This window comes from Mobula birostris, chromosome 4 (genome assembly GCF_030028105.1).
Source record: "Mobula birostris isolate sMobBir1 chromosome 4, sMobBir1.hap1, whole genome shotgun sequence".
Lineage (NCBI taxonomy): Eukaryota > Metazoa > Chordata > Chondrichthyes > Myliobatiformes > Myliobatidae > Mobula > Mobula birostris.
Window position 1 is genome coordinate 194430609 of NC_092373.1, and position 26844 is coordinate 194457452.

Consider the following 26844-nt stretch of genomic DNA (forward strand, 5'->3'; position numbering starts at 1 on the left):
GGGCGGAGAAATTGGAGAGCTCTAAAGAGAGAGAGGTTGAGCATCACTCGTCCTCTGAGCACCTGTCTTCCTCGGAGGAGGAGGGCGGTGGGGGTGGCAAGAAACACCGACAGAGGAAGAGGCGGGTTAATCGGGCAGAGGAGAGTCAGGGGAAGAGTGAAGGTCTGTTAGCCGCCCCCCAGTCGCAGGATGGGGGGATCAGCAGAGTCTCTCAGCTCCGGGAATCCGGGAGCAGTAATACTTCTGGTGGTCTGCAGCCAGATGGAGGGGCGCCCCCGGAGGTTCCAATTGGTGCCGAACCGGTGGCGCCCCTCCCTGGCGGGGAGTACCAGCAGTACCTGAACCCTCAGCAGGTGGAAGACTTCACCAAAACTGTGGGTATGAGGCCTCCAGACGGGGAAGAAGAGAACGAGGATTTATAAAAGGTGATGGACCTTAAACTGGCGTCCTTAAACGTTCGCAGTGTGAAGAGTACTGGGCGTTGCGTCAGCGCGCTTCGGTACTTGAACACCGTGAACGCCGACGTGACCTTCCTGCAGGAGTGCGGTCTGCCGCACCTCAGGAGTTATCGGCGGTGGTCACGGTGGTGGTCCCAGGGTTTGTCGGTGTGGTCGGGGGGCAACGATAGTCGCGCTTCTGGCCTGGGGGTTCTGCTGCGGGGAGGCAACTTCTCAATCACCCAAGTTAAAGAGGTGGTTGCGGGGCGCCTCCTGGTAGCAGACGTCAAATACCGGGGCACTCCGCTCCGGCTGGTCAATGTGTACGCCTCCCCCGTGCGGAGCGAGCGGCTGGCTGTCTTAGAGCAGCTCCCAAAGCTGCTGGTGACGCCCCAGCCGGTCGTTCTGGCCGGAGACTTCAACTGCACCATTGATGCGGCTGGAGGACCCGGCAGGCTGGACAGTACCTCTAGACTCCTGAGGGAAACGGTGAAGACAGCCAAGCTGCGCGACGCCTGTGGCACCCCCACAGGTGGAGCACAGCCACAAGCCACCTGGACACGATCGGACGGCTCAGCCCGCTCCCGGATCGACTTCCTCTTCCTGTCTGAGTCCCTCACGGTCAGGTCCACCGACGTCACGCCGGTGTTCTTCTCTGACCACTGCCTTCTGAGAGCCACCTGTCGCTTACGGGAGGACCAGAAGGCAGGCAGGGGGACGTGGAAGCTGAATGTTAAGCTGCTGACCCCAGAGAACATCGAGGAACTAGAGAAGGAGTACACAGGTTGGAGAACCTTGAAAGCCTTCTTTGATTCCCCGGTTCACTGGTGGGAAGCTACCAAGGAGAACATTAGGAGGTTCTTCATTCGCAAGGGTATCCAGAAAGCAAGGCAGGAGCAGAGGGAACTGCGTAAACTCCAGACAGAGTTGCAGCAACTTCTCCTTCTGCAGTCGAAGGGGGTGGATGTCAGGGAGGAACTGCGAGAGGTGAAGGGCCGGCAAGCCCAGCACCTCGCCGCCGAATCCTCCAAGATCATCTTCCGATCAAGGGTCCGAACCGTGGAGCAGGACGAGACGTGCTCACGCTTCTTCTTCCAAAAGGTGCACAGGGGGAGCTCTGTGATCCACAACCTTAAGGAAGAGGACGGCTCAGTCGCGACCTCGCAGACCGACATACTGAGGATCTGCAAGTCCTTCTATGCCGGTCTGTACGACGAAAAGGCCACAGAATCCACAGCCTCCCGCAACTTCCTGTCGTCTATCACGCAGGTCTTAGACGACGGTAAGCGGGAGAGTCTGGATCAGACACTGACCCTGGACGAGCTGACAGGCTCCATCCGTTCCTTTGGGTCGGGTAAGACTCCTGGAAGCGACGGCTTACCGGCTGAGTTGTACTCGGCTCTGTGGAACTGGATGGGCCCGGACCTGCTGGAAGTGTACAACGCTATGCTTCTGGCGGGTAGCATGTCTGAGTCCATGAGGAAGGGCATCATCACCCTCATCTACAAGCAGAAGGGGGAAAGGGAGGACATTAGGAATTGGAGACCCATCTCTCTCCTGAATGTGGATCTCTCAAGATCCTCTCCAAGGCTATCGCCAACAGGGTCAGGTCTGCTCTGGGACAGGTGATCCACCCGGACCAAACCTGTGCTGTTCCGGGCAGGAAGATCTCAGATAGCCTCGCGCTGCTGAGGGACACCATCGCCTACGTGCAGGACAGGGGGGTGGACGCCTGCCTGGTCAGCTTGGACCAGGAGAAAGCCTTCGACAGGATATCGCACACGTACATGGCGGACGTGCTCTCCAAAATGGGATTTGGGGAGGGAATCCGGAATTGGATCAGACTGCTCTACACAGACATCCGTAGTGCAGTCCAGGTCAACGGGTGGGAAACAGACAGCTTCCCCATCAGGTCTGGAGTCAGGCAGGGCTGTCCCCTCTCCCCTGTCTTGTTTGTCTGCTGTATAGAGCCCTTTGCCGAGGCCATCAGGAGGGGTGAGGGCATAAGAGGGGTGACGCTGCCAGGCAGTGGAGGGACCCAAGTGAAAACATCCCTGTACATGGACGACGTCACCGTCTTCTGCTCTGATCCGAGGTCAGTTCGCAGGCTGATCAGCATCTGCGAACAGTTCGAGCTAGCGACGGGGGCCAGGCTCAACCGCACGAAGAGCGAAGCCATGCTCTTCGGCAACTGGCCAGACCGATCCAGCGTCCCCTTCACCATCAGGTCTGACCACATGAAGGTGTTGGGGATCTGGTTCGGAGGGGCTGAGGCGTGCAACAAGAACTGGCGGGAGCGGACTGCCAAGGTGAAACAGAAAATGGGACTGTGGGGAGGGCGCTCCCTGTCGATAACGGGCAAGAACCTGGTCATCAGGTGTGAGGTGCTCTCAGTGCTGCTGTACTTGGCGCAGGTCTGGCCCGTCCCCCGCTCCTACAGCTCGGAAATCACCCGGGCTGTCTTCAGATTCGTCTGGGGATCCAAGATGGAGCGGGTGAGACGGACCGCCATGCACAAGTCCCTGGACAATGGGGGCAAGAACGTCCCCAATGTCGCCCTCACCCTGATGGCCAGCTTCGTGTGTGGCTGCATCAGGTTGTGCGTGGATCCCAGATACGTGGGCACAAACTACTACTATGTGCCCAGGTTCTACCTGTCGCCCTGGCTACGAAGGATGCGAAGGATGGGTCTGGTCCCTTTCCCATGCAACGCCCCAGTCAGCTGGTCGTTGCCCCCTTACCTGTCCTTCGTAGAAAAATTCTTCAAGACCAACGCATTTGACCACAGGGCCATCAGGCAGTGGTTGGCACGTAATGTCCTGCAGGCACTGCAGGAGAAGGACGTGATGGACACAGTGGCATGGTTCCCTGAGCACACCGTCCAGTTCATCTGGCAAAATGCCTCATCGCCAGATCTCACCAACAGGCACAAAGACCTCGCCTGGCTGGCGGTGAGAGGGGCCCTCCCAGTCAGATCCCTCCTGTACGCCCGGAACGGTTCCTCCACACCCCACTGCCCACGGGAGGACTGTAATGGGGTGGAGTCGGTGGCTCACCTCTTTGCACACTGTGGGTTCGCAAAGAAGGTGTGGAAGAGAATGGAAGGGACAGTACTAAGATTCATGCCCAGCAGCTGCGTTACCGAGGACTGCGTGATCTACGGGCTGTTCCCGGGAACGCACACGGAGACAAACATCCGGTGCTGCTGGCAGATCATCAATTCGGTGAAAGACGCGCTTTGGTCTGCCTGAAACTTGATGGTCTGCCAGCACATGGAGATGTCTGTGACTGAATGCTGCCGACTGGCACACTCTCGTCTGCAGGAGTACGTGCTGAGGGATGCACTCAAGCTTGGTGCGGCCACCGCGAAGGCCCGGTGGGGAAGGACCACAGTTTAACGTTCATCACCCGTGGGAGGGGGAGAGGTTGGGTGGGGAGGAGACCTACCCTCACAGCGGTGTGGACAGATAATCAACATGGTGCCCAAGGAGTGGGTGGAATTGTTAATTTGGGAAAGTATTAGAGCCTTCGCCTGCCTTTATTGTTGAAAATTTTGATTGTTAATAAGTCTTAACTCTTGACCAAGGGTTGAGAGTAAACGCATGATTTACTGTAAACATCTTTCATTTGTAAATTAACAGAGAGTCAACGCAAAATTTTTATTGTTAATAACTGTATTGAATAAGGACTCACAGTCAACGAATGGTTTTCTTTTCCTGTATGTAATTATTTTTATTTTGTAATATTTCTGAATAAAGTATTTTTGGAAAAAAAAAATTTCTGTTCTTACCAGTTTAATACCTGGTACGTCCTTTACGTGGGGACAATGTATTAAACTGATTTTTGGAACAGGGAGTTTGGACTCAAGTACCGTCCAGCCTGCCATTGCTATCAAGCCTGCTGAATTCCGCCCGCTTTTTCTCGCACATCTACTTTTCAAATATTTTAGAATTCCCCAAGGGGAAATTGCACCATTCCCAGAAGTACTGCAATACTAGGTTGATGCTTGGAGAGGACAGAGCAAGCTCCTAGTCCAAACTCCCTGTTCCAAAAATCAGTTTAATACATTGTCCCCACGTAAAGGACGTACCAGGTATTAAACTGGTAAGAACAGAAACTACACTTGATCTGAGCCAAAAGGCCGAGAAGCGATAACATACTAGTAAGGAGATTTTTGGATCCTGTTTTCCTGTACTCTTTTAGATCAGGCTAACCGCATGAAGAGATCTATTTCCACAATATCTTCTTTACCTACCCCTGAATTTGGCGCGATTTCTTATTTTAGTTGCAGATATGTAGCACTGTTCCCCTTTTCAAAGTAATGTCTTTATTGACAAGTAAAATTGTTAGCTTTCCACCAATCAGATGAGAGACATCGGCACATCCGTCACTGTCCAGGTGATGAAGGGTTTCAACCTGAAATCGACTGTTTCTCCCCCGCCATCTATGCTGTCTGACTTGCTCAGTCTCTGCTGCATTTTGTGTGTGGTGCTCAGGATTTCAGCATCTGCAGAATCTACTGTGTCACTGCCACGTTCCCGTGTGGTAGATAGTTCTTTTCCAGCTTTTTATTCTGAGTTTATATTTTATTTTGTAACTACTAAACATCACGGCATGGCACTCTAAAAGATCAATTTTCCATAAGACATAGGAGCACTGTTAGGCAATTCGGCTCATCGAGTCTGCCCTGACATTGATCATGGCTGATTTATTTTCCTTCTCAATACCATAACGCTGCCTTCTCCCCATAATCTTTGATGCTTTTACTAATCAAGAATCTATCTTGGGCCATTGAGCACTTCCTAGACATCATCATTTTCATCCCAGGATAATTCTTGTACAGCACCTCTGGGCTTTCCCTGCCAGCACATTCTTTCTCAGACACAGGGCTCCAAACTGCGCACAATACTCACCTCCAACCCCTTTCTCAGTCTCTGTCTCCACCTCTGGAGACAAACTGTCAACCAACGTCTTTTATAAACCCACCGATTCCCACAGTTAGCTCAACTGTACCTCATCCCAGCCTATCTCCTGTAAAAATGCTATTCCCATTTCAGTTCCTTCACCTCTGTCGCATTTGTTCCCATGAGGTGGTCATCGATTCCAGAACATCAGAGATGCCCTCTTTCTACAAAGAACAGGATATCCCTTCCTCCACTATTGATGCTGCCCTCACCCGTATCTCCGCCATTTCCCAAACACCCCATCCTCCTGTCGCCCTAATAGTGATAGAGTTCCTCTTGTCCTTCCCTACCACCCCACGAGACTCTCTATTCAACTCCTCATCCTCCATAACCTCCGCCATCTCCAAAGGGATCATACCACTAAGCACATCTTTAACTCCACCACTTCTCTCTGCTTTCCACAAGGATCACTCCCTCTGTGATTCACTTGTCCATTCGTCCCTCTGGCATTCATTTATCCCTGTGAGCTTCCCAAGTGCCTCACCTGCCCATTCACCTCCTCCCTCACCTCCAGTCAGATCCTCAACAGCCCTTCCAGGTGAGGCAACACTTGAGCTGCGAATCCACTGGAGTCGTCTGTTGTGTCCAGTGCTCCCAATGCAGCCTCCTCTACATTGGTGAGATTTGTCACAAACTGGGGAACGCTTCGTTCTGTCATGGTCCGGTCCATGAAGTCTGGATTCCAGTCCATTGTTCCTTATTCCAGGTTTTCTCTTTCTCTGTTAGGTGCTCTAATTGAGGCAGCTGATTCACATTTTGAGCTGGCTATATTAGTAGCTCCTTGGTTCAGCTTCAGTTGTTGGATTGTTCCTATCTAAACTCCCTGTCTGAATCCCTTCTCTGCCCTGTCCTCCTGAAGCCTTGCCTGTAACCTTTGCCTGCACTGCTGTCAAGTTCAACCACTGGAGCAAGATAAGGAGCTGTCTGTTGTTGTTTTGAACTGTCTCTGTGCCCACATCTTTACTAGGTAGGTCTGGCTGTTTGCTGCTACCTAGTGTTGGGAACTGTTTGTGTCCATGCCTTTGCTAGGTAGGTCTGGCCATTTACTGCTACCTTGTGTTAGGGACTGTCTCTTTATGCCCTTGCCTCCCCTGAGTAGAGTCTGGCCATTTGCTGCTACCTTGAGTGGAGATCTGTCTCTGTGTTCTCTCTGCTTTCCACAGGGATCACTCCCTCTGTGATTCACTTGTCCATTTGTCCCTCTGGCATTTATTGCTGTGAGCAGCCCAAATGCTACACCTGCCCATTCACCTCCTCCCTCACCTCCATTCAGATCCTCAACAACCCTTCCAGGTGAGGCAACTCTTCAGCTCTGAATCCAGTGGAGTTGTCTATTGTGTCTGGTGCTCCCAATGCAGCCTCCTCTACATTGGTGAGATTTGTCATAAACTGGGTTCTGCTTTGTTCAGCACCTCCACTCCATCTGCCAAAAGGGGAACTTCCCAATGGCCAAGGTGAGGCCACCCTCAGGGTCCAGGATCAACACCTTGTATTCCATCTAGGTAGCCTCCAGCCTGTAATTATTTCCCTACCCCCTCCCCTCTTCTATTCCCCACTCTGGACTCTTCTCAATTCTTTGCACCTGCCTACCACTCCTCCTGGATCTCCTTCTCTTTCAGCATTAACCATAAGACTCCTGGCAGTGTGGAGGATCAGAGGGATCTTGGGGTCCAAGTCCATAGGACACTCAAAGCTGCTACACAGGTTGACTGTGTGGTTAAGAACACATACGGTGCATTGGCCTTCATCAATCATGAGATTCAGTTTCAGAGCGAAGAGGTAATGTTGCAGCTACATAAGACCCTGCTCAGACCCCACTTGAAGTACTGTGCTCAATTCTGGTTGCCTCACTACAGGAAGGAAGTGGAAACCACAGAAAAGGTACAGAGGAGATTTACAAGGATGTTGCCTGGATTGGAAAGCATGCCTTATGACAATAGGTTGAGTGAACTTGGCCTTTTCTCCTTGGAGTGATGGAGAATGAGAGGTAACCTGATAGAGGTGTACAAGATGATCAAAGGCATTGATTGTGTGGATAGTCAGAGGCTTTTTCCTGGGGGTGAAGTGGCCAGCACAAGAGAGCATAGTTTTAAGGTGCTTGGAAGTAAGTACAGAAGAGATGTCAGGGGTAAGTGTAGCATAACATAACAAAGAAACCCCTTTCATAAGTTTATATAAGAAAAACAGAGCGGTGAGTGCGTGGAATGGGCTGCTGGCAGCAGTGGAGACAGAAACGATAGGGTCTTTTAAGAGACTCCTGGATAGGTACATGGAGCTCAGAAAAATAGAGGGCTATGGGTAAGCCTAGGTAGTTCTAAGGTAAGGACATGTTTGGCACAGCTTTGTGGGCTGAAGGGCCTGTATTGTGCTGTAGGTTTTCCATGTTTCTTTTCCTTTCTCCTATGGTCCACTTTCCTCTCCCATCAGATTCCTTCCTCTCCTTTGTGCCTACAAAGACTTGCTGCACATTCCCAGACCAAAAACTGTAGATGAACCAGGAAGTATGTCATCTGCTGAAGGCTAGATCTGTGGCATTCAAGGCTAGCGACCCACGTCTATATCAGAAAACCAGGTATAATTTGCAGAGGGCTATTTCAAAGGCGAAGAGACAATTTCGAATGAGGTTGGAGTCGACATCCGTGTATGACAACTCCGGCGGGGTTTGCAAGACATCAATTCCTACAAAGCGAAACCCAATAGCATGAATGGCGGCAATGCTTCACTACAGCTGTTAAGATCTCTGCTGTATCCGGTGACCTTGAGATCTGTCTCAGAGGCCAATGTTAAACTGTCTTTAAAGAGAGTGACACCTTGCAAGGCAGGAGGCCCTGATGGAGTACCTGGTAAGGCTCTGAAAACCTGTGCCAACCAACTGGCAGTATTCAAGGATATTTTCAACCTCTCACTGCTACGGGTGCAATTTCCCACTTGCTTCAAAAAGTCAATAATTATACTAGTATGTAAGAAGAATAATATGAGCTGCCTTAATGACTGTCACCCAGTAGCACTCACATCTACAGTGATGAAATGCTTTGAGAGGTCGGTCATGATGAGACTGAGATTCTGCCTCAGCAAGACCTGAGCCCACTGCAATTTGCCTATCGCCACAGTAGGTCAATAGCAGATGCAATCTCAATACCTCTTCACTCTGCCTTAGACCACCTGGACGATACAAACACCTATGTCAGGATGCTGTTCAACTATAGCTCAGCATTTAACACCATTATTTCTACAATCTTGATTGATAAGTTACAGAACCTGGGCCTCTGTATCTCCCTCTGCAATTGGATCCTCGACTTCCTGACTGGAATACCACAATCTGTGCAGATTACCGATAGCGTCTGCTCCTCACTGTTTCGGCCCAAAACATGATGACCTACCAGCTCATGGGGATGTCCGTGGCTGAATGCTGCCGACTGGCACATTCTCGGCTGCAGGGGTACGTGCTGAGGGATGCACTCAAACTTGGCGCAGCCACCGCAAGGGCCCGGTGGGGAAGGACCACAGTTTAGGGTTCTTCTCCCGCGGGAGTGGGAGGGGTCGGGTGGCAGGGAGTATACTCCTCAAAATGGTGTGGAAAGATGAAACAACTGAGCGCCACGTGTGTGGCTAGAAGTGTGGAAATGTAAAGCCCGTAATGGAAACATTTGAAAAGGACTGAGTCATTGAATGGTTTATTGTACATAGTTTTATTTTTGAATAAGGTATATTTTGAAATAAAAAGAAGTTTAATACCTGGTACGTCCCTTATGTGGGGACAACATATTAAACTGATTTTTGTAACAGGGAGTTGGACTAGGAGCTTGCTCTGTCCTTTCCAAGCATCAACCTAGTATTGCAGTACTTCTGGGAATGGTGCAATTTCCCTCTGGGGAATTTTAAAATATTTCAAAAGTGGATGTTTAAAGAACACATACAAAATGCTGGAGTAGCCTTGTAGGCCTGGAAGCATCTACAGTTTAACCAGAGATCTCTGGATCATTGCATTTTCCTGAGACCTATACAAAAGGGACAGAGTGCACCTGAATTGGAGGGGGACTAATATCCGAGCAGGAACGTTTACCAGTTCCGCAACCGAGGCTTTACATTACAGTTACAGGGGGATAGGAACCAGAGTGCCAAAGTATGTGCCTCACTGCTGGCTGGTATTTTGCAGCACCTTTACCATCTGAGTCTCAGTCACTAAACGATACCGGTGGTATGGAACACTTCCTGCTCCCTCCCCTCTGGTGAGTGGCTTGTGTTCCGACAACATCCACCCACACCCCCTTCCCCCAGACTTGGAATATCCTGTCTCCACGGGGATGACCACCCTCCTCCGCCCGACTGTGACTGCAGGTCAGGTTAGGAGACAGCTCTCCTGGAGAGACTACATCAAGGCAAGGCACTCGCATAAGTCCCCGTTATGCCTGCCTGTTTGTCGGCTATGCGGAACAGTCTATGTTCCAAGCCTACACTGCTCTCTGTCCCTGTCCCCCACTTTATCTCCGCTGCAATGCACCTGCTTCCTGCACCCGTGCTGAACTCGTCGACTCGACTTCATCCACTTTCCCTCCAACTTCCACCCTGCCGTCAAATTCATCCCGTCCATTTCAGACACCTGCCTTCCATTTCTCTATCGCCTTGTCTTTAACTCCAGAGACAGCTTATCCACCGATGTCTATTAGAAATCCACAGACTCTCACAGACGCCTGGATTATACCTCGTCCCACCCTGCTGCTAGTAAAAACGCCATCCCCTTCTCTCAATTCCTCTGTCTCCACCGCATTCCGAAGCATTCGGGCCCTCACAACCAGACTATGCAAGTTTCTTCCCCCAGGCCATCAGACTCCTCAGTACTCAGAGTCTAGACTGACATCTACATCATTTATTATTATATTGTAATTTGTCCTCTACTGTGCCAATTGTCTTGTTTGTTAATTGCTGTACTGCCCTGCACTGTTTTGTGCACTTTATGTAGTCCTGTGCAGGTCTGTAGTCTAGTGCAGTTTTTATGTTTGTTTTACGTAGTCTCGTGTAGCCTTGTGCTGTCTTACAAAGTCTAGTGCAGTTTTGTGTTTCATGTAGCACTAGGGACCTGGAGGAACGTTGTTTTGTTTTTACTGTGTACTGTACTAGCAGCTTATGGTCGAAATGACAATGAACTTGACTTGATCTGCTCTCAGGATGAGGCTGTTTATTCTAGAATGAAGAGAATGGCCTTCTTTTTCAAATAAATGGCCTTCCCTTCCTCCACCATCCACGCCGCCCTCAACTGCATCTCCTCCATTTGACGCACGTCTGTTCCTATCTCATCCTCCAGCCAGCCTTGCAGGGATAGGTTTCCTCTTGTCCTCACCTACCACCCCACCAGCCTTCATGTCTAGCGCATGATTCCCCGAAACTGCCGTGGAATTTGAGAAGAATTGTGTTGGATGCGGAGGCTGGTGGGGTGGTAGGTTCATTCCAAAATGAAGGAGGTTTCCTCCCTTTTTCAACTTCTGCTATCTCCAATAGGATCGCACCACCGAGCACATCTTTCCACGCCCCCCGCCCCAACTTCCTGCTTTCTGTAGGGATCGCCCCCTATGCAACTCCCTTGTCCATTTTCCCTCTTGGGACTCATCCTTGCAGGTGGAACAATTGCTACACCTGCCCTTACACCTCCTCCCTCACAACCATTCAGGGCCCTAATCAGTCCTTTCTGGTGAGGCAACACTTCACCAGCGATAAGTTGGGGTCATTTACTGTGTTCGGTGATTCCGGTGTGGCCTCCTGTATATCAGTGAGACCCCGTGTAGCTTGGGAGACCGCTTTGCCGAGCATCTATGCTCCACCCGCCAGGACAAGCAGGATCTCCCAGTGCCCAACCATTTTAATTCCATTTCCCATTCCGATATGTCCATCCATGGCCTCTTCCACTGTTGTGATGAGGCCACACTTAGGTTGGAGGAACAAAACCCTGTATTCCGTTTGGGTAGTCTCCAAATATTGATTTCTCTAGCTTCTGGTAATGCACTTCCTTCACCACTTCCCATCCCGTTTGCTGGAGAAATTGTAATGGGAGATAAGGAGATGGCAGAGGAACTGAATGAGTATTTTGCATCAGTCTTCACTGAGGAAGACAGCAGGATACTAGACACTCAAGGGTGGCAGGGAAGAGAAGTGTGTGCAGTCACAATTACGACAGAGAAAGTACTCAGCAAGCTGAATAGGCTAAAGGTTGATAAATCTCCTGGACCAGATGGAATGCACCCTCGTGTTCTGAAGGAAGTAGCTGTGGAGATTGTGGAGGCATTAGCGATGATCTTTCAAAAGTCGATAGATTCTGGTATGGTTCCGAAAGACTGGAAGATTGCAAATGTCACTCCGCTATTTAAGAAGGGGGCAAGAAAGCAAAAGAAATTATAGACCTGTTAGCTTGACATCGGTGGTTGGGAAGTTGTTAGAGTTGATTGTCAAGGATGAGGTTACAGAGTACCTGGAGGCATATCACAAGATAGGCAGAACTCAGCATGGGTTCCTTAAAGGAAAATCCTGCCTGACAAACCTATTACAATTTTTTGAGGAAATTACCAGTAGGCTAGACAAGGGAGATGCAGTGGATGTTGTATATTTGGATTTTCAGAAAGCCTTTGACAAGGTGCCACACATGAGGCTACTTAACAAGATAAGAGCCCATGGAATTATGGGAAAGTTACATATGTGGATAGAGCATTGGCTGATTGGCAGGAAACAGAGTGGGAATAAAGGGATCTTATTCTGGTTGGCTGCTAGTCCAGTTACCAGTGGTGTTCCACAGGGGTCTGTGTTGGGGCCACTCCTTTTTACATTGTACATCAACGATTTGGATTATGGAGTAGATGGCTTTGTGGCTAAGTTTGCTGACAATACGAAGATAGGTGGAGGGGCTGGTAGTGCTGAGGAAACGGAGAGTCTGCAGAGAGACTTGGATAGATTAGAAGAATGGGCAGAGAAGTGGCAAATGAAGTACAATGTTGGAAAGTGTATGGTTATGCACTTTGGCAGAAGTAATAAATGGGCAGACTATTATTTAAATGGGGAAAGAATTCAAAGTTCTGAGATGCAACGGGACTTGGGAGTCCTCGTACAGGATACCCTTAAAGTTAATCTCCAGGTTGAGTCAGTAGTGAAGAAGGCGAATGCAATGTTGGCATTCATTTCTAGAGGAATAGAGTATAGGAGCAGGGATGTGATGTTGAGGCTCTATAAGGCGCTGGTGAGACCTCACTTGGAATACTGTGGGCAGTTTTGGTCTCCTTACTTAAGAAAGGATGTGCTGACGTTGGAGAGGGTACAGAGAAGATTCACTAGAATGATTCTGGGAATGAGAGGGTTAACATATGAGGAACATTTGTCCGCTCTTGGGCTGTATTCCTTGGAGTTTAGAAGAATGAGGGGAGACCTCATAGAAACATTTCGAATGTTGAAAGGCATGGACAGAGTGGATGTGGCAAAGTTGTTTCCCATGATGGGGGAGTCTAGTATGAGAGGGCATGACTTAAGGATTGAAGGGCGCCCTTTCAGAACAGAAATGCGAAGAAATTTTTTTAGCCAGAGGGTGGTGAATCTATGGAATTTGTTGCCACAGGCAGCAGTGGAGGCCAAGTCATTGGGTGTATTTAAGGCAGAGATTGATAGGTATCTGAGTAGCCAGGGCATCAAAGGTTATGGTGAGAAGGTGGGATAGTGGGACTAAATGGGAGAAAGGATCAGCTCATGATAAAATGGCAGAGCAGACTTGACGGGCCAAATGGCCGACTTCTGTTCCTTTGTCTTAAGGTCTTCCCTCTTCCACCTTATCTTTGTTGGCCATTTGCCTCCCTCTGGGGCTCTCTCCACCCCCTTCGACTTTCTGCCATGGTCTTCTGTTCCTTTCACCAATCAACTTCACAGCTCTTTACTTCATCCCTCCATCCCCCTCCAGGTTTCACCTGTCATCTAGAGTTTCTCCCCCCTCCCCACTTTTAAATCTACTCTTCAGCTTTTTGCTTCAGTCCCGTGAAAGATTTCGGCCCGAATTATTGACTTAGTAAAAGCATCAAAGATTATGGGGAGAAGGCAGCGTTATGGTGTTGAGAAGGAAAATAAATCAGCCATGATCAATATCAGGGCAGACTCGATGGGCCGAATTGCCTAACAGTGCTCCTATGTCTTATGGAAAATTGATCTTTTAGAGTGCCATGCCGTGATGTTTAGTAGTTACAAAATGAAATATAAACTCAGAATAAAAAGCTGGAAAAGAACTATCTACCACACGGGAACGTGGCAGTGACACAGTAGATTCTGCAGATGCTGAAATCCTGAGCACCACACACAAAATGCAGCAGAGACTGAGCAAGTCAGACAGCATAGATGGCGGGGGAGAAACAGTCGATTTCAGATTGAAACCCTTCATCACCTGGACAGTGACGGATGTGCCGATGTCTCTCATCTGATTGGTGGAAAGCTAACAATTTTACTTGTCAATAAAGACATTACTTTGAAAAGGGGAACAGTGCTACATATCTGCAACTAAAATAAGAAATCGCGCCAAATTCAGGGGTAGGTAAAGAAGATATTGTGGAAATAGATCTCTTCATGCGGTTAGCCTGATCTAAAAGAGTACAGGAAAACAGGATCCAAAAATCTCCTTACTAGTATGTTATCGCTTCTCGGCCTTTTGGCTCAGATCAAGTGTAGTTTCTGTTCTTACCAGTTTAATACCTGGTACGTCCTTTACGTGGGGACAATGTATTAAACTGATTTTTGGAACAGGGAGTTTGGACTAGGAGCTTGCTCTGTCCTCTCCAAGCATCAACCTAGTATTGCAGTACTTCTGGGAATGGTGCAATTTCCCCTTGGGGAATTCTAAAATATTTGAAAAGTAGATGTGCGAGAAAAAGCGGGCTGAACGCAGCAGGCTCGATAGCGACGGCAGGCTGGACGGTACCAGAAACCATGAAGACAGCCAAGCTGCGCGACGCCTTTGGCACCCCCCCCCCCCCCCCAAGCCAACGGGACACGATCGGACGGCTCAGCCGACTCCTGGATCGACTTCCCCTTCCCATCATAGTCCCTCCCGGTCAGATCCACCGCCGTCACGCCGGTGTTCTTCTCTGACCACTGCCTTCTGCGAGCCGCCTGTCGCCTACGGGCGGCCCGGAAGGCAGGTAGGGAAACATGGAAACTGAACGTAAAGCTGCCGACCCCAGAGAACATCGAGGAACTAGGTGTCTTTTATTTTCCTTTTATATTTTACCTCTATTAATTATATAGTTCCAGTAATATTACTTCCCTCGGGATCAATAAAGTATGACTACGACTAATATCTATAAACTGTAATTCATTTAATCGTATATAGTGTATTTTCTGTTACTTGGCGGGGCGGGGTACATCACACAGCATCCACACAAACTTAATTCAGCTCCGCTGTCACAAGGATCGTTCCTACCAAATGCAATAAGCATATACAACAGTTCATCTCTGTGCGACACATCATAGTACAATAGTCTCTGCTTTATTATTTTGTACCTTATCATTCCTCAAAATAATAAAGCAGATTATTGTACTATGTACACTGCATCGGTACACTACTTTTATATTACTATTTTTTGCAGTACTATTATTCTGTATTTAGTATTAGTTAAGCACACTGCTATGTGTGTTTTTAAATGTTACCGCTGTAACAAAAGAATTTCCCACTCGGGATCAATAAAGTATTATTATTATTATTAAAGGTCAGTTTTGGTGATATCAGAAATGATCTGGCAAGTTGGATCGGCGGTAGGGAAAGCGAATGCTATGTTGGCATTCATTTCAAGAGGAATAGTGTATAAGACTAAGGAGGTGTTGATGAGGCTCTATGGGGCGTTAGTGAGACCTCATTTGGAATACTGTGTGCAGTTTTGGGCCCCCTATCTTAGAAAGGATATACTGATGTTGGAGAGAGTTCAGAGAAGATTTACGAGGATGATTCCTGGAATGGAGGGGCTAACATATGAGGAGCGTCTGTCGGCTCTTGGATTGTATTCATCAGAGTATAGAAGAATGAGAGGGGATCTCATAGAAACGTTTCGAATGTTGAAATGGTTGGACAGAGTAGATGTGGAAAGGTTGTTTCCCTTGGTGGGTGAGTCCAGGACAAGAGGCCATAGTCTTAGAATTACAGGGTACCCAGTTAAAACAGAGATGAGGAGAAATTTTTTTAGCCAGAGGGTCGTGGATTTGTGGAATTCGTTGCCACATACAGCTGTGGAGGCTCGATCATTGAGGGTGTTTAAGGAGGAGATTGACAGGTATCTAATTAGTCAGGGTATCAAGCAATATGGGGAAAAAGCCAGAAATTGGAACTAGATGGGTGAATAGTTTAGCTCATGGGGGAGCTGCGGAGCAGACTCGATGGCCCGAATGGCCTACTTCTGCTCCTTTGTCTTGTGATCTTGTGAAGTATGGCTTGGGACAGGTTGTTTTCTGGCAAAGCAGTACTTGGTAAGTGGGGGACCTTCAAATATCAACTTTTGAGAGTACAAGAACAAATTAGGTAATCCCAGGAGATCGGCAGTTTCTGAGATTCTCAAACCATACTGTCATTCCACGGTCAAAGTCACTTAGATCATGTTTCTTCCCCATTCTGATGTTTGCTCTGATCAACAACTGAACCCCTTGACCACATTTGCATGCTTTTATGCATTGGGTTGCTGGCACACGATTGGCTGATTGGATATTTACATTAATGAGCAGATGTACAAGTGCTCCAAATAAAGTGGTCTTTTAGTGCTACAGCATTTACTTGGAAAAGTTCGAAGTTCAAACTAAAATTGATTATCAGAGTACATACATGTCACTACATAAAACCCTGAGATTCTTTTTCCTGCAGGCATACTTAGCAAATCTATAGAACAGTAACTGCAAAAACGATCAATGAACAATAAACTGCAAATATAAATAAATAGCAATAATAATTCATACTTGTTGTTAACAAATAAAGAGTCCTTAAAGTGAGACCATCAGTTGTGAGAGCACCAGAAGTGGAATGAGTGTAGCTTTCCCCCTTTGTTCAAGAGCCTGATGGTTGAGGGGTAGTAACTGTTCCTGAACCTGGTGGTGTGAGTCCTGAGACTCTTGTACCTTCTACCTAACGGCAGCAGTGAGTAAAGAGCAGGGCCTGGGTGGTGAGGACCTTTGGTGATGAACGCTGCTTTTATTTTACAATGTTTTGTGTATTGTAGATGTGCTCAGTGGTTGGGGAGGCTTTACCCGTGATGTACTGGGCCGAATCCACTACCTTTTGTAGGACAGGAAAAGTTTAGCAGGATATGTGCCTAACGCAGGCAAGTGGAGTCTGCTCGGGCTGGCATGGATACGTCTGGAATATTACTCTACGACTCTGACTAGATTAGAACTATGGAGAATAAAAGAAAAAGATTTGAAGATTAGCTTTGTTTGTCACATATACATTGAAACATAAAAGGGGATGCATCATTGTGTCAATGACCAGCACAGCGTGCTGAGGTCAACCGATAAGTGTTGCCATGCTTCTGGCACCGATATAGCATGCCCACAACTTACTAGGCTGAACCCAAATGTGCAAGGAAACTGGAGTAGCCGAAGGAAGCCCATGTGGGTCACAGGAAGAACGTACAAACTTATTACAGACAGCAGTGGGAATTCAACCCTGTACAGCGTTACACTATCATGCCAAAAAGAACAAGAGTTTGGCTCAGTAGAATTGATCCAACCCTTACTGATTTTCACTACTGTTATTGGGGTTCTCTGCCCTGAAGCTGTAAATAGTCAGTCAGTCATTGGTGAAATTGAGAGTTTTATCAGGGCCTATGTAGCATAGCGGTTAGCGCAATCTTATTACAGCTCGTGGCGTGGGAGCCTGGAATTCAGTCCCAGCGTACTCTGTAGGGAGTCTTGGTACATCCTGCCCATTGAATGCACGGGTTTTACCCGGGAGATCCGGCTTCCTCCCACAGTCCAAAGACGTACAGGGTGCGGTAATTTGTCATTGTAAATTGTCCCATGGGTTAGGTTAGGGTTAAATTGGGGTTGTCAGGAATTGCAGGGGTAGCACGACTCAAAGGGCCGGAAGGACTGTATCACCAAATACATAAGTAAAAAGCAAAGATGCAATGATGAGGCTCCATAAGGTGTTGGTCAGACCAGATTTGGAATAGTGTGAACACTAGGAAGTCTGCAGATGTTGGAAACAGATTCAAAATGCTGGAGGAACTCAGCAGCTCAGGCAGCATCTATAGGAATGAAGAAACATTTAGTGTTTCGCACCGAGAATCCTCCATCACGACTGAAAAGTAAGGGGAATGACACCAGAATGAAAAGGTGGGGGGAGGGGAAGGATGCTAGCTGGAAGGTGATAGGTGAAGCCAGGTGGGTGCGAAGGAATCAGAATCAGGTTTATTATCATCGGCATGCGAAGTGAAACCTGTTAACTTAGCAACAGCAGTTCAATGAAATACATAATATAGAAGAAGTTTAAAAAAATACATAAATAAAGTACACATACATTGAATAGATTTAAAATTGTGCAAAAAAAGAAATAATGTATGCTAAAAAAAAGTGAGGAAATGTTCACAGATTCAACGTCTATTTAGGAATCAGATGGCAGAGGGGATGAAACTGTTCCTGAATTGCTGAGTGTGTGCCTTCAGGCTTCTGTACCTCCTACCTGATGGTAACAGTGAGAATTGGGCATGCCCTGGGTGCTGTCTTTCTGAGACACAAAATGTTCTGGGTACTTTGTCGGCTAATACGCAAGATGGAGCCAATTAAATTTATGACCCTCTGCAGCTTCTTTTGGTCCTGTGCAATAGCCCCACCCCCCATACCAGACAGGGATGCAGCCTGTCAGAATGCTCTCTGTGGTACATCTATAGAAGTTTGTTGACATATCAAATTTCATCAAACTCCCAATAAAGTATAGTCACTGTCTTGCCTTCTTTATAGCTGCATCTATATGTTGGGACCAGTTTAGATTCTCAGAGATCTTGAGACCCAGGAACTTGAAGCTGCTCACTCTCTCCACTTCTGATCCCTCTATGAGGATTGGTATGTGTTCCTTCATCTTACCCTTCCTGGAAGTCCACAATCCGCTCTTTCATCCTATTGCTGCAACAACATTCCACTAGTTGGCATATCCCTCTCTAGTATGCCTTCTCATCACCACCTGAGATTCTACCAACAATGGTTGTATCGTCAGCAAATTTATAGATGGTATTTGAGCTCTGCCTAACCATACAGTCATGTGTATATAGAGCAGTGGGCTAAGCACACACCCCTGAGGTGCGACAGTGTTGATTGTCAGTGAGGAGGAGATGTTATCACCAATCCACATGAATTGTGGTCTTTCGGTTAGGAAGTCAAGGATCCAATTGCAGAGGAGGTACAGAGGCCCAGGTTCTGTAACTTATCAATCAGGATTGTGGGAATGGTGGTGTTAGATACTGAGCTGTAGTCGATGAACAGCTTCTTGAGATAGGTGTTTGTGTTGTCCAGGTGGTCTAAGGCCGAGTGAAGAGCCATTCGGATTGCATTTACCATTGACCTATTGTGGTGATGGGCAAGTTGCATTTGGTCCAGTCCTTGCTGAGGCAGGAGTTCAGTCTAGTCATGACCAACCTCTCAAAGCATTTCTTCACTGTAGATGTGAGTTCTACTGGGTGATAGTCATTAAGGCAGCTCACATTATTCTTTTTAGGCACTGGTATAATTGTTGCCTTTTGGAAGGATGTGGGAACTTCTTCCCATAGCAGTGAGAAGTTGAGAATGTCCTTGAACACTCCCGCCAGTTGGTTGGCACAGGTTTTCAGAGCCTTACCAGGTACTCCATCGGAACCTTCGCTTTGCGAGGGCTCACTCTCTTTAAAGACGGCCTAACATTGGCCTCTGCGACAGAGATCTCAGGGTCACAGAGTACAGCAGGGATCTTCACAGCTGTTGTCATATTCTCCCTTTCAAAGCGGGCATAGAAGGGTTTGAGTTCACCTGGTAGTGAAGTATCACTGCCATTCATGCTATTGGGTTTTGCTTTGTAGGAAGTAATGTCTTGCAAACCCTGCCAGAGGCTCATGGGGTGGTAGGGAATGACAAGAGGAACTCTACCACTGTTAAGGTGACAGGAGGATGGGGTGTTCTGGAAATGGCAGAGATACGGGTGAGGGCAGCATCAATAGTGGAGGAAGGGATATCCTGTTCTTTGAAGAAAGAGGGCATCTCTGATGATCCTGGAATTAATAGCCACATTGTGGGAACAGATGTGGAGAAACTGAGAAAAGGGAATGGCATTTTTACAGGAGATAGGCTGGGATGAGGTACAGTTGAGCTAACTGTGGGAATCGGTGGGTTTATAAAAGACGTTGGTTGACAGTTTGTCTCCAGAGGTGGAGACAGAGACTGAGAAAGGGGTTGGAGGTGAGTATTGTGCGCAGTTTGGAGCCCTGTGTCTGAGAAAGAATGTGCTGGCAGGGAAAGCCCAGAGGTGCTGTACAAGAATTATCCTGGGATGAAAATGATGATGTCTAGGAAGTGCTTAATGGCCCAAGATAGATTCTTGATTAGTAAAAGCATCAAAGATTATGGGGAGAAGGCAGCGTTATGGTATTGAGAAGGAAAATAAATCAGCCATGATCAATGTCAGGGCAGACTCGATGAGCCGAATTGCCTAACAGTGCTCCTATGTCTTATGGAAAATTGATCTTTTAGAGTGCCATGCCGTGATGTTTAGTAGTTACAAAATAAAATATAAACTCAGAATAAAAAGCTGGAAAAGAACTATCTACCACACGGGAACGTGGCAGTGACACAGTAGATTCTGCAGATGCTGAAATCCTGAGCACCACACACAAAATGCAGCAGAGACTGAGCAAGTCAGACAGCATAGATGGCGGGGGAGAAACAGTCGATTTCAGGTTGAAACCCTTCATCACCTGGACAGTGACGGATGTGCCGATATCTCTCATCTGATTGGTGGAAAGCTAACAATTTTACTTGTCAATAAAGACATTACTTTGAAAAGGGGAACAGTGCTACATATCTGCAACTAAAATAAGAAATCGCGCCAAATTCAGGGGCAGGTAAAGAAGATATTGTGGAAATAGATCTCTTCATGCGGTTAGCCTGATCTAAAAGAGTACAGGAAAACAGGATCCAAAAATCTCCTTACTAGTATGTTATCGCTTCTCGGCCTTTTGGCTCAGATCAAGTGTAGTTTCTGTTCTTACCAGTTTAATACCTGGTACGTCCCTTACATGGGGACAATGTATTAAACTGATTTTTGGAACAGGGAGTTTGGACTAGGAGCTTGCTCTGTCCTCTCCAAGCATCAACCTAGTATTGCAGTACTTCTGAGAATGGTGCAATTTCCCCTTGGGGAATTTTAAAGTATTTGAAAAGTAGATGTTTAAGTAACACGCGCAAAATGTTAGAGGAAATCGGCAGACCAGGTAGCATCTATGAACGTGGTAACCAGAGCGTCAGTTCTTCCAGCAGATTTTTGGATCATTGCATTGACCTGTACAAAAAGGACAGTTTGCACCTAAATTGGAGGGGGTTACTCTGAGCAACCGAGGCCTTACCGTACAGTTACAGGGGGATAGGAACCGAGTGCCAAAATATGTGCCACACTGCTGGCTGGTATTTTGCAGCACCTTTACAATCTGGGTCTTAGTCATGAAAAGATACCGGTGCTATGGAACACTTCCTGCTCCCTCCCCTCTGGTGAGTGGCTTGTGTTCCAACGACCCTCCTTCCCCACTCCCGGGAATGACCACCCTCTCCCGCCTGACTGTGACTGCCGGTCAGGCTGGGAGATTACATCAAGGCAAGGCACTCACATAGGTCCCCGTTATGCCTGCCTGTTTGTCAGCTACGCGGAACAGTCTATGTTCCAAGCCTACACTGGTCTCTCTCTGTCCCCCACTTTATCTCCGCTACATCGACGACTGCAATGCACCTGCATCCTGCACCCTGCACCTGTGCTGAACTCGTCAACTTCATAGACTTTGCCTCCAGCTTCCCTGCCGTCAAATTCACCCGGTCCATTTCCGACACTTCCCTTCTGTTTCTCGACCGCTTTGTATCTATCTCTGGAGATAGCTTATCCACCGACGTCTATTTCAAGCCCCCGGATTCTCACAGCTAGCTTCGCTCGAGTCCTTCGTTTCTGCCGCATCTGCTCTCAGGATGTTTCTTTTCACTCTAAAACGAAGGAGACGTCTAGTTTTTTTTCAAATAAAGGGGCTTCCCTTCCTCCACCATCAGCGCTGCCCTCAACCGCTTCTCTTTCATTTCACGCACGTCTGCTCTTCCTTACCCCATCCTCCTGTCACCCTACCAGGGATAGAGTTCCTCTTCTCCTCACCTACCACCCCTCCAGCCTCCGCGTCTGGTACATAATTTTTCCGAAACTTCCGCCACCTCCAACGGGATCCCAAATACCAAACACATCTCCCCCGAACCCCCACCCCCACCCCCCAACACTTCCTGCTTTCCACAGGGATCGCTCCCTACGTGACTCCCATGTCCATTCTTCCCTCCCCACTGATCTCCCTCCTGGCACTTATCCTTGCAAGCAGAATAAGTGCCTCATCTGCCCCTACACCTCCTCCCTCACTACCATTCAGGGCCCCAAACTGTCCTTCCAGGTAAGGCGAAGCTTCACCTGTGAATCTGTTGGGGTCAGTTTCTGTGTTCGGTGTTCCCGGTGTGGTCTCCTGTATAACGATGAGACTTGACGTAGACTGGGAGACAACTTCACTGAGCATCAATCCACCCTCTTCCGGGTTTCACCTATCACCTGGTGTTTCTTTCTCCCATCCCCCCACTTTTTAAAATCTACTCCTCAGCTTTTTTTCTCCAGTCCTGCCGAAGGGTTTCAGACCGGAACATCGACTGTACTTTTTTTTTCCATAGATGCTGTCTGGCCTGCTGAGTTCCTCCAGCATTTTGTGCGTGTTCCTCCGATTTCCAGCGTCTGCAGACTTTCTCTTGTTTGTGATCAAGGCAAGTTTACTGGCCCAGACCGTATCAGCCCCAGGGTACTGAAGACTGTGAGACAGCTGTCTGTAATTTCGCAGCAGTTTTACAATCTGAGTCAGAGTCAGGAAAAGATACTGGTGCTACGGAAGACATCCTGCTTGGTTCCTGTACCTAAGAATGTGACTCCATCTGGATTTAATGACTACAGACCAATTGCCCTCAGCTCTCATGTGATGAAGATGTTGGAGAGGCTGGTCCTGACTAACCTTGGACAGCAGGTGATATCTTCACTGGACCCTCTACCGTTTGCCTACAAACCTCATGGGGGAGTGGATGATGCCATTATCTTCCTTTTGCAGTGAACTTGCTCCACCTGGATGACGCTGGTAGCATTGTGAGAATCACATTTTTTGATTTCTCTAGTGCCTTCAATACAATCCAGCCACTTCTTCTGAGTGAGAAGCTGCAAAGGATGGGCGTCGACATATCCACTGTCTCCTGGGATTACAAACTAGCTGACAGGTAGACCCCAGTTTTGGCATAAATCAGGAGTGGGGATGTTATGTTGAAATTGTATAAGACATTGGTAAGACCTAATTTGGAGTATTATGTGCAGTTTTGGTCACCTGCCTACAGGAAAGATGTAAATAAGATTGAAAGATTCCAGAGAAAAACTTGTAAAGATATTGTCAGGACCCCAGGACCTGAGTTATTGTATATGGAAAGATTGAATATCTGAGAACTTTATTCCCTAGATTGTAGAAGAATGAGGGGAGATTTAACAGAGGTGTGCAAAATTATGAGGGCTATAGATAGGGTAAGTGCAAGCAGGCCTTTTCTACTGAGATTTTGTGAGACTACAACTGGAGGTCATGGGTTAGGATGAAAGGTGTAATGTTTAAGGAGAACATGAGAGGAAACATCTTCACTCAGGGTGTCATCAAAGTGTGAAGCTGCTAGCACGAGGGGTCGATTTCAATATTTGGGAGAAATCTGGATAGGTACATGAATGGAAGGGGAATGGAAGGGTTATGGAGGATTATGGTCTGGGCGCTGGTTGATGGGACTAAGCAGATTATTGGTTCAGCACAGACGAGATAGGCCAAAAAGCCTGTTTCTGTGCTGTTGTGCTCTTTGACTGTATGACTCTATTTTTTTTTGCTCCAGATTCCAGCAGCTGTAGTCTCTCATGTTATTATTACTAAGACCCATGCCAAGAAAATAAGCACACAAAGCACAAAATACATTTAATACTAGTTTTAAAAATGTATCCATCAGGAGGCTTAGGTAGCCTTACCGCTCTCTGAGCGATTTCAATATCTAACTCAACTCATAGTATAGCATTATCCTCTACTAAAGCCTCAATGATTTATCTAAGCCTGCAAATCCTTCTTATTTCACTCGGACTAGATCCATTCCACAGAGTCAAACGTTTTTGAGCCAAGGCACTTCGTGAGGATTAGAAGTTCAAAGTAAATTTATTATCAAAATACTTTTCCAGCATGTCACCACATGCCACCCTGAGATTCATTTTCTATAGAAGTGAGGCTGCCCAGATCTTATATGAGGTGTTGCTCCTCCATCCTGAGAGGGGTCTCATTGTGGCAGTCGAGGAGGCCATGGACCGACAGGTCGGAATGGGAAGTGGAACTAATATCGGTGTCCACCAGGAAATCCTGCTTGTTGTGCTTGACTTGACAAGTGGTCCCCTAATCCACGACAGGTCTCCTGATGTGGAGGACGCCACACTGGGAGCACCGGAATCAGAAGCAAATGGGGCTGGGATATGAGAGGTGGTCGCTGGAAGGACCTATGGGTGAACTGTGTCTCTGCATTGGTAAGGATTGCAGTTTTCAAGCTCTGGGTTCCTGTGAACCCAATCTGTTTTCTGGACAATCTGGTAGCTTCTTGGTCTTTATTAGTTGCAAAAGCTGTTTGTTTTGGGTTAATTTATCTGGCTGAATTTTAGTTTCCCAGTTGCCATGGAGATGGATGGACTCCAGTTTTTATCCATGCTTTGGTGGACTTGACCTGTAAATTAACAACAATGCCAGCCTGTCCCTTAATATTCTTAGTTAATAAAAAAAATCAATTTATGTTAGTTTTAAAACTAACCAGAGATGGGACACGATTGTCATTTGGGGAAAAGTTAAAGAAGCAGTTTAAACGTATAGTAAAATGCTTTAGATATTCCAGTCAATTTAAAAATATTTCTTAATATACCTCAGTATTTTGACATTGTTTCTCTAATCAAATACTTGCGTAAAATTATACAGCAGATACATTTTCCATTTTTCATTTTGTTTTGTCGTTTCAGCTCTTCTCCTTACCTGCCCATCACCTCTCCTCTTTCCCCTCCACTCTCCTCTCCTATCAGATTCCCTCTTCTTCAGCCCTTTACTTTTTCCACCAATCACCTCCCAGCTTCTCACTTCATCCTCCCTCCCCAACCCAGCCAGCTTCCCCCTCACCTGATCTCACCTATCACCTGTCAGCTTGTACTCCTTCCCCTCCCCGCTCCCAATCCTAGCTTCTGACCACTCCCTCTCCAATCTTAAAGGATCTCAGCCCAAAACATTGACTGTTTATTTCCCTCCATAGAGGCTGCCTGACCTGATGAGTTCCTTCAGCATTTTGTGTGTGTGTGTGTTGTTTATGGATTTTGTTTCATATTTATTCAGTGTGAAGTGGGGCCTTCCAGCTCTTTGAGCCATGCTGCCTAACTTAATTTTGGGACAATTTGCAACGACCAATTAACCTACCTGGTACATCTTTGGACTGTGGGAGGAAACCAGAGCACCTGGGGAAAACCCACATAATCCACAGTGAACATGTACAGAGACTCCTTATAGAATGACACTGGAATTGAATGCCAAACTGTGGATTTCCCCGAACTGTGTTAGCATTGCATTAAGCGCAATGTTACCATCACACCCAGTAAGGTCACATCACAAAGCAGGTTCAATGAGAACTAACGATTCAAATAAATGCATACGTTTATTATCAAAGTCTGCATACAGAACACGTCTCTGAGATTTGTCCTCCTGCACACAGCCACGAAAGAAAGAAACACCATGGAACCTGTACAAAGAAAATATCAAACACCCGACGCACGGAAAAGAAAAACAAATTGCGCAAATGGCAAAAAGCAACTAACCAACACATAGAATATCAACATCAAAGCAGGAGTCCATTAGTATTCAGCTTAATTCCGTTCAGCAGCATGTCTCCTAGCCCAGTGCAAGGTGGAAGGCCATTCTTTGCTCAAGCACTCCAGTCTGCATTGATCCCCCTGACCAAAAATCTCAAAAACAGTAAAAAAAAAAAGAGTAACCAGATCCAGGTAGACATGCAACCCGAACCTCAAAGTCCCTAAAAATGAGCTTGCAACCTCTCTGATCAATCCTTGCAAAATGTTCAAAAGGAGATGGACCCGTTGGAAACTAGGACTGAGAAATGGCTGAGATGGAGTTTAATCTGGACAACTATGAGCTGTTACACACTGGGAGGTAAGAGGAAAGTACACAGTTTTGGCAGGAGCCTTAGGAACATTGATGTACAGAGCTTTCTGAAAGTAACAACACAAGTCGATGGGCCATAAGACCATTAGATATAGGAGCAGAATTAGGCCATTTGACCTGTTGAGTCTGCTCCGCCATTTCAATGCACCTGATCCAATTTTCCTCTCAGCCCCAGTCTCCTGCCTTCTCCCCATCTCCCTTCATGCCATGGCCAATCAAGGATCTATCAGCCTTGGCCTTAAATATACATAAATTGCCGGGGGGCCTAGCAGAGATATTTAAATCATCCTTAGTCACAGGTGAAGTACCAGAGGATTGGAAGATAGTCAATGTTGTTCCACTGTTTAAGAAAGGCTCTAAAATTAAACCAGGAAGTTGTAGGCCAGTGAGCGGGACATCAACAGCAGGAAAGTTATTGGAAGATATTCTGATGGACTGGATATATATGTAAGTATTTAAATAGACATGGACTGATTAATAATAGTCAGCATGACTTTGTGCGTGGTAGGTCATATCTAATCAATCTTTTAGAGATTTTTCAGGAAATTATCAAGAAAGTGGATGAAGGGCAGGTAGTGGATGACATCTACATGGACTTCAGCAAAACATTTGACAGGGTTCCACTTTGGAGGTTGGTGAAGAAGGTTCAGTTGCTCGGCATTCAAGATGAGGTAGTAAATTGGATTAGACATAGGTTTTTTGGGAGAAGCCAGAGAGTGGTAGCTGACGGTTACCTCACTGACTGGAGGCCTGTGTCTAGTGCAGTGCTGCAATGACTGGTGCTGGGTCCTTCCATTGTTGGTTGTCATCTATATCAAAGATCTGGATGATAACGTGGTTAGCTGGATCAGCAAATTTGCACGATCAGGGGTGTAGTGGCCAGCAAGAAAGACTATTGGAGCTTGCAGTGGGATCTGGACCAGCTGGAAAAATGGGCTGAAA

The 26844-nt window shown here is 47.1% G+C and overlaps 4 non-coding genes and 1 pseudogene across 4 annotated transcripts; 4 read left to right on the forward strand and 1 right to left on the reverse strand.

The window, feature by feature from the left end:
• Positions 1–4162: 4162 nt before the first annotated feature.
• On the forward strand, positions 4163–4348 carry LOC140197124 (U2 spliceosomal RNA). Its single transcript, XR_011885846.1, has one exon. It is a non-coding gene; the product is annotated as a U2 spliceosomal RNA (small nuclear RNA).
• A 50-nt stretch (positions 4349–4398) lies between these two features.
• LOC140197148 (U2 spliceosomal RNA) lies at positions 4399–4590 on the reverse strand. Its single transcript, XR_011885867.1, has one exon. It is a non-coding gene; the product is annotated as a U2 spliceosomal RNA (small nuclear RNA).
• A 4498-nt stretch (positions 4591–9088) lies between these two features.
• LOC140197119 (U2 spliceosomal RNA) lies at positions 9089–9267 on the forward strand (annotated as a pseudogene).
• A 4780-nt stretch (positions 9268–14047) lies between these two features.
• Positions 14048–14239, forward strand: LOC140197152 (U2 spliceosomal RNA). The gene has a single exon (XR_011885871.1). It is a non-coding gene; the product is annotated as a U2 spliceosomal RNA (small nuclear RNA).
• Positions 14240–20576: 6337 nt separating this feature from the next.
• Positions 20577–20768, forward strand: LOC140197116 (U2 spliceosomal RNA). Its single transcript, XR_011885844.1, has one exon. It is a non-coding gene; the product is annotated as a U2 spliceosomal RNA (small nuclear RNA).
• The last annotated feature ends 6076 nt before the right edge of the window (positions 20769–26844 follow it).